The following is a 13,748-nucleotide window of genomic DNA, read 5'->3' as shown; positions in this document are numbered from 1 at the left end:
CTCCAAAACTAGCCTCCCCAAATCGAACGCGGAGGCTCCGTGGCCCAATCAGCGACCACAGAGAGCGAGGGGCGTGTTATGGCTCCTCCCCCTTCCCTCCGCCGGCCTCGAAACCAGAGTGCGAAGATTCCCGGGTCCAATCACCGGTGGAGTAGCGATGAGGGGCGTGCCCGTCCGGGTTCCGTCCCTCACCCCGCCTGCCCCCCTCGCGTCTTGCTGCGAGGCGCCCCGCCTTCATTGACGTCAGTCCCAGGGGTGAACGCGGTTTTGCTGGGTTTTGCTGGCTTGGGACTCGGGCGCGGCTGCATTCCGGCCCTGGGGTGCGGCGGTGGCTGGCCTTGCAGCATAAACGTGATGGGTTCCCCTCTCCCTGGGCCCGAGGCCTGTGCACCGGGCGCCGGTTCCTTGTGGCTTGCGGCCCTCAGCAAATAAACCTATAGCTCCTTAAACTCACCTCCCAGAGCACTTAACGTTCAAGCTGCAGCTTTGAGGGAGAGGAAGGGGCAGTCAGTGCGGTGGTCAGACCTGGGGCTTCAAAGCCAGAATATCTTGATTCGAATCTTGGATCAGCTGTGCAACCTTGGATCAGTTACCTAAAGGAGACAGTACTGAAAAGGTTTTTTATTCATTCATTCGACAGCGGTCCACTAGGGACCACCCTGTGCAAGCTTCTTGATAGGCAGTAAACAGGAAACACCTGTAAGTCCTTCCCCAGGGGAAGTTCACAGCCCAGTGGGAGGCAGACCTTAAATAGCCTAGGACCTGCCGGATTGGCGAGCATGTGGAGGTGCTGGGAGAGTGGCGGGCCTGAGAGGGCGCGGAAGCTCCTTTCCCTTTTCCCATGCCTTGCCCCATGCATCTCTTACGTCTGGCTGTTTCTGAGTTACATTTTTAAATAATAAACTGATGATCTAGTAAAAAAAAAAAAGTCTAAAACATTTAGTTGCAATTACAATTGTGATAAACATTATGGCTATAAGAGGGTAAAATGGAGGAAACTAAGCATTCTCTGGAAGGTCCTTGAAGGCAGAAGTAACAATTAAGCTGAGATATGAAGTTGTAACATGAAGAGTGGGTGTGGGAAGAGTGTTAAAGAAAGAGAGAATAGGCCTTGGCTGGTGTGGCTCATTTGTTTGGGGCGTCATCGGGTAAACCAAAAGGTCATAGGTTCCCCCGTTGGGGCAGATGCCTAGGTTGCGGTCCTGGTTGGGGTGCGTAGGAGAAGCAATAAATCCATGTTTCTCTTCCTCTCTCCCTCCCTTTCCCTCTCTTTAAAATCAATAAGCATGTTCTCCGGTGAGGATAACAAAAGAAAGAAAAGAAAAGAGAAGAGAAGAAAGAAAAGCATATGCTAAGGCCAGCAGGTAGCTTGACTAAAGAAGACATGAAATGAGGCCAGGAGTAAGACTAGCACAGGAGAGGGATGAAGAAAGAGAAGGCAGAGACAGGCAGTGAAGAAGTTTCCAGTTCTTCTGAAGATTCTCTGAGGGGAACAGAATTCGTGGGCAGCCGTCCGTCTCGAGAGACGATGGTGTAGCTTCTTAAGAGTCTATCTGCACCGCCGAGAATGGCTGTGCAGTCCGACTCGGGAGTGACACGGTATCTGTCTCCTCCCGTGTTGAATCGACATCTTGCGATGACGCTGGAGTGTCCTCTCCAGTGAAGCTGAAGCTACAGAGCCTGGGCAGGGTGATATGGAGGGTCTGCTGTTGCCCATGCAGCAGACCCCCCCTCTCTTCGCAGCTGAAGGGTCCAAGGGAAAGACGGAGTCAATACAGCTTGGCTTCAGGTGCGCCGCAGGAGTTGCCGGTGTTGACTACAACGTCAAACCGCCTTAGGGACTCCGGCTCCGGATTTTCTGTCGGGGTTTACTCCCTTAGCCTTTCCCCTGAAGAGGTATGCCGCAAGGCAGCGGAGGTTTTTTGGAGTCAGAGTTTTCCTTCTCTGATGTGCCCTGACTGGAAGATCGAACCAGCGACACTTAGCTCGCAGGCCGACGCTCAATCCACTGAGCCAAATTTATTTCATAGACATTTAACAGCACTTACTATGTGCAAGTAATGCCAGTCAGCACTTTACAAATATTAGTTCATTTCATCACATTTGTGTTTTTAGAAGGTCACTTTGGTGAGAGCTTAGGTTAGAGCGGATGCAGAGTCTCCAGTATGGCTCTTGGCAGAGTATCCAGTATGGCTCTTGATAGATACTTGTTTACTTCCTTGGAAGATGAGGGGTTGTTTGTGCACTGGTTCTAAATGGTCAGGAAGGGTGCCTGGAAATAATAGGCAGCTAGGTCTCCCTGACTTCTTTTTCACCACAGAGCTGATCTTCATAGTCATTTGATTTTTCTTCTGTAAAAGTTCCGAGGGAAAACGGGTAGGAGCCAACACACCAGGATTTGTGGATTCCTTTTTGCAAGGGGGAAGGGATGTTCGGGAGCTGTTCTTCCCTGTCCCTCAGTTTCCAGTTCCTCCTTCTGTCCTGCATAAAAACCACATCAGCAAGCGCATTGCTGTAGTTCAAAGGGTTTGAACAGTGGTTTCCTTTTGCTTTTCCTGAAGCCCTGGGGAAATTTGAAAAGAGCAAAGAAATCCTCAATGTTCTTCTCCAATAGGAAGTAGTGCTGCGAACCCTATCAGCCAACTGCTCGGCTAAGGAGCAGACTGTGCAGATTCATAAACTGGGAGGCTGGGCTTCTGAACCAGCGACTCCATCTACCCCATTCTAAGCAACAGAAAGGCCAAACTCTTGGCAAATCAATGCTTGGGGAGCCTAGGAATTCTGATGTCATGAGCTCAGATGAGCATACCAGCATAGGAACTGGGAACTTTTGGCTTTTGGGTCACATGTGACTATGGCTGGTTGGAGAATATCTGGTGTCTCCAAACATTTTTGCAGGCATGTGACCATGTACTTACCACATAATGGAACTATTTCTGTTGTTGCTGCTTTATGATTCAGTATTTCTGATGAGAAGATGGGGCACTTCCACAGTTGTGTGGGCCATGCAGGAGATGGGGATTGGGAATCCACTCCATAACAGGGCCCTTTTTAGAGAAGATCAACTCTGAGGATAGAGCCCTGGAGTAATTCAAGCCAAGACTTGGTTATATCTAGGAATCGGGTTAAAGTGAGGTGAGTGAGAAACACTCTTTGGACACAATGTTTAAGGAGGCCTCCAAAAACTCAGTAATCAAGTTCAATATTTTAAAGTAATATTTTTAAAAATAAAATTAATGCAAAACATTCACAGTGAACAAAATATCAATATTTAAAATAAAGACACGCTGTTGTTTGTTTTATGACCCTGCATCATTTTGTAACAGAAACAGTCATTTCTAATCAACCCACAGTTCCCACGCAGGTCACCATCGAGTCCCTTGCCAATTGGTTTCATGAGGTTTGACAATAGTGTGGGAACATATTGGGCAACACAAAGCTTTATATACAATCACTTTTTTATTTTAGAGTTTTAATCCTCTTTTTCTCTTTTGTTCAAAATATGAAGGATATTTTGGTAAGTACATATAGGAGCTCACATTTCTCTTTCTGCCCCAAGCTCCAATATATTGATAGCTAAGCAAGATGTTGATTTTTAGGGGAGTAGAGTCTAGAAAAAGGGGTCTAGCTGTTCACCCTTAAGCAAATTACTTAAACTCTCTGCCTCTATTTTCTCATCTGTAAAATGGGAATAATCATACCCATTTCTCAGTATTGCTGTGAAGATGAAGTGAGTTGCTAGAGGCACAGTACCTGCTTAATACACACCTTGCTACAGACACTATGCCAGCATTCCACTCCTTCCCTCTCTCTCTTGAGGGAGAATGTCTGGTGTCTCCAAACATTTTTGTTCAAATAGCTGGACAGTTACAAATGGTCCCCCAGCGGGGACTTGTTCCCTTGGGTTTGTTGTTGCTCTCTGTCCTTTTCTAGGGAGAGGAGAGGGAACTTTCACACTCAGCTTAAAAGCAACGGTGTGACTTCTGAATCAGCTCTGTTTTTCTTGATAACTGATCCTGGTTATTCTAAACTATTTTTTTTAAGTGCCCTTCTGCTCAGGACATTAGACATGGCAACTTACTACAGCCCTCTTCTCTGAACTTAGAACCTGAACAGGCCAAAAATAGCAAAGTCCTACAGGCAAAGGGTACATTATTGAAACACTAAAAGCGAACAAACAAAACTAACAAGCAAACAGACAAAAATACCAATTATGTACATTAAAGGTCAGCTTTGTATTAGTCAGTTTGGGCTGCCATAACAAAACTGGGTAGCTTAGCAACAGAAATTTATTTCCTCAGAGTTCTGGAGGCAAGGAAGGCCAAGATCAAGATGCCAACCCATTTGGTTTCTGGTGAAAGTTCTCTTTCTGGCTTGCAGACAGCCACGTGCTCACTGTGTCCTCACATGGTGGAGAAAGAGAGAACTCTCTGGTGTCTTTTCTTATAAGGACACAAATCCTGTCAGATCAGGGCTGCATTCTATGAATTCTCTCACTTAACCTCACTTACTTTCTTAATCCAAATACAGTCACATTGGAAGTTAGAGTTTAGATGTATGAAATTGGGGGGAACACAATTAGGTTCTTAGCAAGTATGAACTTGTGTTATTTAATATATAGATAAGTAGATATAGAAATAAATCTAGCCCTGGCTGGTGTGGCTCAGTGGATTGAGGGCCAGTCTGTGAACCAAAAGGTTGCTGGTTCGATTCCCAGTCAGGGCACATGCCTGGGTTGTGAGCTAGGTCCCCAGCTGTGGGTGTGGGAGAGGCAACAGATCAATGATTCTCTCACACATTGATGTTTCTCTCCTTCTCTTTCTCTTCCCTCCCCTCTCTCTAAAATAATAATAATAATAATAATAATAATAATAATAATAATAATAAAAAGATTTTCCTGCTCTAGCTCTGGGAGAATATTTGTTAAAGACATTTCTAAAAAGAAAGAAAGAAAGAAAGAAAGAAATCTAGCTATAAATGTATGTATGTGTAAAGGTATATATGTATATGTATATACAGGGACACACACATTCTCCAGCTGTGTCTGCTGAGAGGGCCTAGAAGCAGTGACATTCCAAAAGAAATAAGCACATCTATCACCCAGATACTGATTTCTCACTACCATTCTCCACAAAAGGAACCACAGCTTTTTGGAGAAATAATTGACTCTACCACTGGGGTTGAGGAAGTTCAAGATGCTCCTAGAACATCGTGTGCCACAATGCAGGGAAGGAAGTACTCAAAGAATGATGGAAACTTGTCGAAAAGACTAGGAGTCAGTTTATAAGGGCTCCCATTAGTCAAAGAGCATCAAAATAAAATATGACGGTAATGTATTATAACCCAATGAGTAAAATAAGAATACATTAGTCCCTAGTAATATAAATAAATAAACAAGAAAACAGTGGCGAAAAAAAAGGCCTTCCATATAGTAGAAGAAATGAGGCAGTTAGAAAACCATTAGTGACTACTAAAACAGCTTTGTGGTCATTATAAAAACAGGAACTGTGTTAGTTTTGTATATATTTTTTCTCTTATGTACACATGGCATTTTTTACATACTAAACTTATTCACTCTCTTCCCACTTTAGTTTTATATGTAACTTTTGGGAAGTTAATGTTACAACTTAGTCTTTATGTAATAGTACAGTCCAAGGGACTGTGTCAAACTCTGAGAAGTATTTAATATAGACTGTTGGGACTGTGTATCTCCTCATTTTGGAGATGGGGTGAGAACTTCTTCACTTGTAAGAAAGATAGCTGTACCTGGTTAGGTGGAAATATGGAGTTGTTTCATCATCGCATGGAAGTCTAAATGTATACAGAAGGTTGCATATGGAAGTTCAGTCTCCAAAGGGGTGGGCCGTGCTATTATCTCTTTGGTACTGGAGTAGTCCTTTAAATATTTCTCCTTTTCCAGCTGGCGCTATGCTCAGCTTGGTCAGCAGAGGGAGCCAGTAAGACACGATAGGAGGAAAGAGTTTCTGCCTTCGGTTGTGCTGTTCTCTCACCAGGTTCCTTCAGCTTGCTTCTCCAGTGCCCACTCCTGGAGCGCATGTGGCTTCTCAGGTGCCAGGCTCCTGCAGTGTGGGCAGCTTTTTCAGCATATGGGTCCTATTGATAGGGGAACCTAAGGGTTAAACATTTTATTTTCAGTTGATAGGCCTAAGTGATTAATGCATATGGAAAGATGTTATTCCAGGAACTAGAATGCATGACCTATTAGGAGACCAATAAGCAATTCAATCTTTGTGCCCCTCTGTGAACCATTGTATTCCAGGGAGGGCAGATGCAGATAAAGAATTGTTGATCAGCAGATAAAGAAATAGTAGGAAATTCACCACTGGACTACAACGCTTATCTGATTTTTTCCCAAACCCCTTATCTACTCTTTTCTTCTCCCTATAGAAGGGTTGGCTTGAGATGAGATGTTCAGCTGGTTTTTGAAGGTACATAACCTGCCATCTTCAGATCGCCAGCATCTGAATAAAATGTTCATAAAGATTCAATCTTTATCTCTACTTATTGGGTCTGGTAGTGACCGGCCTCACCAACTCCTCCTTTCCTGATTCACTGTAACAAATGGAAGCCAGCAACACACAGTGGCTAGAAGCTTCCCTTGGCACCCCCTTGGATGGTTTTGCAATAACCTTTGAGGTGCCTGCAGAAGCACCCTGTGAATGATTTCCCCCAATACCCCAGATTGCTGATTTCCAGCAAGTTCTACCAGCATAGCACCTCGGTGACTTCTTTGCCACCCAGTAAGCAACAGCTACATCCTCTCTAATGAGGTCTGAATCCCAGCCCTAGCGGGGAAGAGAGCTCCTTCCTTATAGGTGTCTATCTCAGCCCTAGGAGTATGTATATCCTTATATATTCATTTCTTGTATTCTTTAGAATTCTCTTCTTCAACTTCTTATTACCCAATCCTTCAGCACTCTACCCCCCTGTTATAGTAAATAATTCTTTACATTGAAGTTTTCCTGTTCAAATTCCTGTGTGGTTTCTGTCTCCTGATTGCACTCTGACTGATACAGTGCAGTACAGTAAGATTGGCAGGATGGTGGAGAAGGATGAAGAACCTCAAGTGAAAGCAGGTTTTTGTCTCGCAATCAGTGAGCTGGGTGTCAAACTCTTTTAGAAAACAACATTGATAATAAAGCTAGTATATATTGAGCTCTAATCACTTTACATCTTATTTAATCCTACAAAAGCCCTCTGAGGTAGTGCCATTGCTATTAATCTCTTTCTACAAGTGAAGAAGCTGAGGTTAAGAAACTGGAAGAATATCATATGTGTTCTAGTTACAACTGATGTGTAACAAACCAGCCCAAAATTTAGCAGCATAAAACAACCATTTTATTAAGCTCAAAGATTCTGTGAGTCGGGATATTTTAAAATGTACTCAGAACTTTGGTTTTATTCGGGAATAGTGAGGCCAGTGTATCAGGAGATGACTATCATTGAAAAAATAATTTGTTAGAGTTCCCAAGAGGAGGGACCATGCCCACCATGCAGGGTCACTTGGTGAAGCACCAGGTCAGTCAAGAGGCAGAAGGAGCAAGAGAAAACATGGGCTTGAAGTTTTTTACTGTAGATTTTGGGAGATGAAACAGCCCAGGCAAAGTAGGCAAGCTAGACAGGCTGAGGATTGGCTAGTTTGACTAATTCCAGTAGGCTCTGGGGCATAGGGATTGTCTCCAGTTGTCTGATACCTGGCCCTGGAGTGATTTAAGGGAGAGGAATACAGTATTGCCATTTGGAGCATAACGGCCACTGGAATTTAGAGGAGTTGGTGTCTGAGTTTATGCTCAGGATTTTGGTTGGTTTGCACATCAAGTGAGTTTTCAGGCAAGATATTTGCTATCTCCAGGAATTGGCTAACCCTAGGAGGGGCAGTCTCTCCCTGGATCTGCAAGGTCCCAAGAAATCAAAACATCATAAAATAAAATATGATTGATAACACAGAAATTCAGAGCACAGGGGGAACAGCCTGTCTCTAATCCACACTGTCAGGACTTCAACTGGAAGTCTTGAACGCTGCGGTTAATGGGCCAGTTGGGGGTTGGAATCATTTGAAAGCTGATTTCTGATATGCCTGGTGCCTAGCCTGGGAAAATGTGAAGGCTAGAACTGCTGACTGGTGTGCTTCAGTGGCTTCTCACTGTGGCCTCAGGGTAGCCAGACTTCTTCCCTGGTGGCTCGGGGCTGCAAGTGTGAACTCGAGTGAACAAGGCAGAAGCTGTAGTGCCCTTTTTGACAGAACTTAGACATTATGCAATGTTGTTTCTGCCATTCTGTTAGTTATAATCAACTCACAACTTGCCCAGATTCAAGGAAAGGGGAAACATAAACCTGACCTCTTGATGGAAGAGAGGAGTCAAAGAATCTGTAGCCATTAAACACACACACACACACACACAGTAAAACTAGGATTCAGACCCCAGTAGTTAGGCTCCAAGCCCTACTTGATTCATTACGGTGTGATTATAATAAATAGAACTCTGTTTAAGTTAGCTCAAGTAAAGAAGTGGGGAGGGGTTTACTTTAAAGCAACAATGAGTTCACAGAAATGAAGCCCAGCTGAATAACATGAAGCAAATTCTAGGCAGCTCTCATCATCTCTTGTCTCTGCATAATTGTCTGTGATAGTTATTATTTTTTTTTTTTTTACCCTCACCCGAGGACATTTTTCTTCATTGCTTTTTTAGAGAGAAAGGGGAGAGCAAAACATTGATGCAAGAGAGAGTATGTGTCCAGACTGGTGATCAAACCCGCAACCCAGGCATGTGCCCTGACCAGGAATCAAACCTGCAACCTTTCGGTTATGGGATGACACTCCAACCAACTGAGCCACACTGGCCAGGACTATGACGGTTAATTTTATGTGTCAACTTGTCTGGGCCATGGAGTGCCCAAATATATGGTGAAACATTATTCTGGGTGTATCTGTGAGGGTGTTTTTGGATAAGGTTAATATCTGAATTGGTAGCCAAGTAAAGCAGATTGTCCTCCCTAATGTGGGTGGGCCTCATCTGATCAGCTGAAGACCTGAATAGAACAAAAAGGCTGATCCTGATCCTCCCACTAGTAAGAGGAAATTCCTCCTGACTGACTGAGCTGGGACATTAGATTTTTTTTTTTTTCCCCTGCCTTCAGACTCAAACCAAAACTTCAGCTCTTCTTAGGTCTTGAGCCTGCTGCCTTCAGACTATACTACATCATTGGCTCTCCTAGGTCTGCAGCTTGCTGAATGCAGATCTTGGAACTTGTCAGCCTCCCTAAATGCATGAGCGCATTTCTTATAATAAATCTATTCTATCTATCTACCTACCTACCTACCTACCTACCTACTTATTCTGTTTCCCTGGAGAACCCAGATTCTTTTTTTTTTTCAATTAAAGATTTTATTTATTTATTTTTAGAGAGAGGAGAAATGAGGGAGAAAAAGAGGGAGAGAAACACCAATGGGCTGCCTCTCATATGTGCCCTAATTAGGAACTGAACCTGCAACCCAGGGATGTGCCATAATAGGGAATCGAACCGGTGATCTTTGGTTTTGCAGAACAATGCCCAGCCACCTGAGCCACACTGGTCAGGCTGGAGAACCCAGACCCTTTTGTGCAGATCAGCTTCCTCTGCCTCATTATCTTCTACTTCTTCTATTCTGTCCCTTTCTTTTCTCCTCAGACTAGTGTCCTCTGCCTTCCCAGAATTTCTACTCCCCACAGATCTGCCTGGTGCACTACCTCCATTCAGGAGTGACTACTCTGCCAAATTTCAGAAGGAGGAATCTGACAGGCCCAGCACGGTCAGTAGTAGAGCAGGGGCAGGGACAGGGCCGTAGAGTACAAATGTACCATCTATATCTCGAGCCACCACTTCCACAGGGGCTGCGGATGGGGGAGGTGACCATGGGAGAGGCAGGCCTCCCAAAGCATATCACCGCCACTGAAGATTCTTGCTGCTTCTCTTGATCCCTGAATGCTGTGATACTGGCTATTTTGGCTTCTTCCTGATGAGTCGGGGCAAGGTCCTCTTAAGTCTTCAGTGGCTTCTGTGACCTTTGACCTCTTTGAACTGTAGCAGCAGTACAGTATTCCCTCACTTATCATGGGTATTACGTTCTAGAACCCCCCGATAGGTGAAAATCCGCGAAGTAGGAACCTTACATTTTAGTATTTATATATATTTTAAAGCTTTATAAACCCTTCCCACACACTTATACAGTAAACCATTCCCAGTCCCTTATTAAGCTTTCCCACTCTCTTATTAACCTTTTTCACACTTTTAGAAACACTACTTATGTTCTTAAACATATTCTACACTCTTAAACCTATGTAACTTTAACAACATATGTATACAGTACTGCAAAATCCCGCGATATAGCAAAAAATCCGCAGTAAATAATTAAATATAATATTTTTTAAAATCCTGCAATACACTGAGGCCACGATAAGTGAACCGCGATATAGAGAGGCACTACTGTATTCTATTCTTACCTGTCTAGTTTGGGGAGGGGGTGTTTCTTAGCAGTAGAGAGAAAACCAGAGTTGGAGAAAACCTCCATGTTCCACCACATCTTTAAGAGGCCCCACTAGCAATGGGAGGTTGGAAACCCAAGTGGTAGTGGAGGGGAGACCACATTTGCTTTTGCTGTGTGGTTTGAGTGGATAATGTCTTATAAAGAGTATATTGTGAGACTGGACCTTTGAGGAAAGTTCACTGTTCAAGCAGACTTGGGGACTCTAAGACAGCTCTCTAGAGGTCTGGAAATCTAAATTTAGTTTCTAGCTTAATCCTTCTGAATCTTGTTTTCCTCAACTGCCAAGTGGAGATAATGAATTACCTATCTCACAAGGTGTTGCAAGGGCTAAGAAGGTGATGCGGGTTAAATGCCCAGCACAGAGCATCATTAGATGGGGACTCTGAGCTCCAGCCCAGCCCCTGGGGTTCACTCCTCCTGCTTTAAAATTCCAGCGGTGGGTGGGGTGGGGAGTTAAGGGGAACAAATCCCCCTCTCTGGGGCCTCTCGCATAGCCAGATGAGAAATGGAAACAGCATATATAGTCAGGCTCTCCAGGGGCAGATCTTGAGGCCTGTAACAACCACACACACTCTGGGGGCCTCTTGCCTGGCGCCCTATCCACTGGCCATCTCCACAGAACTGGAACCATTTTCTTTGTCAACACTAAGGTACATCCTCTGAGGTCTTACCTCCTGGGCCAAAGCCGAAGTGCCAGATATGTACAGTGATTGAAAGCTTGAATTCAGAAATCAAATATTTGAATTTCATTCTCCAATAGCTATGTGACATTAGATAAGTCACATAACCTCTCTGTACCTCAGTTTCCTCATTTTAAAGCACAGGTGTTTTTAATAGCCCCTATCTCACAAGGCTATTGGGAAATGTAAATGAAACAGGTGTGAAAACTACTTAGCATGGCACCAGGCACACGGTGAGTGCCCTGCAAATGTTAGTTATTACTATTGAGCCATGGCCACTTTTATGCAAGACTGACTAGCAGAGTGGTGTGACTTACTCAATCTACCCTGGCTCAGGTTATCCACGCTCATAGGGGAGGACTCTCCTTTCCCCCAGGAGTGTGGCCTGCTGGGGTCTGCATACCCCTACGCAGGTCCTGGCAGGAGGTAAACTTGAGCACCTCATGGTCAGCCGCTTAATGACATGGTCTCAGTGGCACCTACCTTGGTCACCAACTGTTGTTACTTAGTCTTAGGGACCCAGCCTTGTCACCAGCGTGCTGGGTGGCTTCACACGAAGATAAGCCTCTGAAATTACCTGTGGCTCCTGGGCTGGTCAGGCTTCCCCTGGGAAGTGAGGGCTGACTTTTGCCAGAGTGGAATGCGTTTACCACTTGCCCAGGCCCATCACATGACTCCTTGCCTTTGCCCAAAGGTGCTTTATGGCCCCCAACAAAGGCCAGGTATTCCTTGGGGACTGGATTAACAAACTCAAGAGCCATCCAAAGTCCCACCCAATTCCACCCAGAGGGGACCTCACCCACCACCCCAGGGGCCCCTATTTCCACAGCCTGGTGGGAGCCACCTTGGGAACAGGCCTGGAGGCGTGAACCACTCCAACCCCCGGATGAGAGTGCATGTGCTGGCCTGGCTCACAGAGCTCCTGCTCAGAGTCCTTTGTCCCATAGCTGCAGGGCACTCTCTGGGCGCCATCCCAATGCTGTCACAGAGTAAACACTGGATTGAGTTAGAAGACCTTAATTATAAACTTGGCACTCACATCATCAACCAGCTGTGTGACCTGGAACAAATCACTTACCTTCTCTGGGCCTCAGTGACTTCATAAAATGAGGAGCCTGGGACAACTGATCTTTAAGGCCTCTTTCAGCTCAGGCACATAATTGTAGGCACATGGTAGGTGCCAGGTACATAGTAGGTATTCAGGAAATGCTTATTTAGTAATTTAATGATAGGATTCAAGGCAAGGTTCTGCAGGTTAAAGCACCCCTCTTTCTCACTGTGCATTTTGCCTGTGTTGTTAATTGATTTGTGTCAAGTGCCAGCTCAAGGCCTGTCACAAAACAAGGTTAAACCAATGTGAGTTGAGTCCATATTTACAGGAGCCCAAAGACAGAAGACAGAACAGAATTGGCTCAACAGTAAGAGCTGATCATGGGATCTCAGGATTGGCAAGAGTTCCTCCTTATTACAAGTTGCCTTCCTCTCTGGACATTGGAGCTTAGAGGATCCACCAAGCATCACTGATCCTTATCCCCTCAAAAACCTAGGCCCTGCTTTTGCCCACACTGGTTACTCTCCTTAGAACAACTGTGAGGGCCTGGAATTTACAGCTTCCAAGCTAATAGGCTAGCCTTCTATTATTTTATAAGTGCAAGCAGAAGACACAGGATTGGTGAGCCAGAGACAAAAGACTTACCATTCTTGGCACAGCAAGTAGGATGAGCATCATTGTTATATCTTTCCCTTCTTCCCAAGTTTCATGAAGAAACACAGAGGGGTCTGGGTGGATGTCATACATGTAGGGGGTTTGCATCATAGTTGAGGAATACTGAGTTTGGGAAACCCACCATTGTCCCCTCTTACCAAAACCACTTTTATTTTATTTATTTATTTATTTTTACAATATTTTATTTTTAAAATTTTATTTATTTTCAGAGAAAGGGGAAAGGGGGGAGAAAGAGAGAGAGAGAAACATTGATATGTGAGAGAAACAGCAATCTGCTGCCTCTTACATGCACCCTAACCAGGGACTGGTCTCACCACCTGGGCCTATGCCCTGACCACGAATCAGACCAATGGCCTTTCATTTTGTGGGATGACACTCAACCAATTGAGCCATTCTGGTCAGGGTAAATTTTTTATTTATATATTTTTTAGAGAGGAGGGGAGGGAGGGAGAAAGTTCGGGAGAGAAACATTGATGTGAGAGAGAAACATCGATTGGTTGCCTCTTGTATACATCCCGACCGGGGACCAAACCTGCAACCCAGGCATGTTCCCTGACCAGGAATCAAACCAGTGACTTTTTGCTTTGTGGAACAATGCCCAACCAACTGAGCCACACTGGCCCGGCCAAAATCACTTTTATAGTAAGCAGCAAGCAAGCCTGCTCTTTGTCTGGGACAAGATGTTCCCTCATCACTCAAGGTTGTTGGCTGCAAACACAACACTGAGAAATGGCTGGGGAAAGAGCAGTCATGGTTTTGTATTCTTGTCATTCCCAGTGATAACATCCAGGGATGC

The sequence above is a fragment of the Furipterus horrens genome, unplaced genomic scaffold (assembly GCF_987537825.1).
Source record: "Furipterus horrens unplaced genomic scaffold, mFurHor1.1.pri manual_scaffold_5, whole genome shotgun sequence".
Classification (NCBI taxonomy): Eukaryota; Metazoa; Chordata; class Mammalia; order Chiroptera; family Furipteridae; genus Furipterus; species Furipterus horrens.
Note: the sequence above shows the minus strand (reverse complement) of the source record.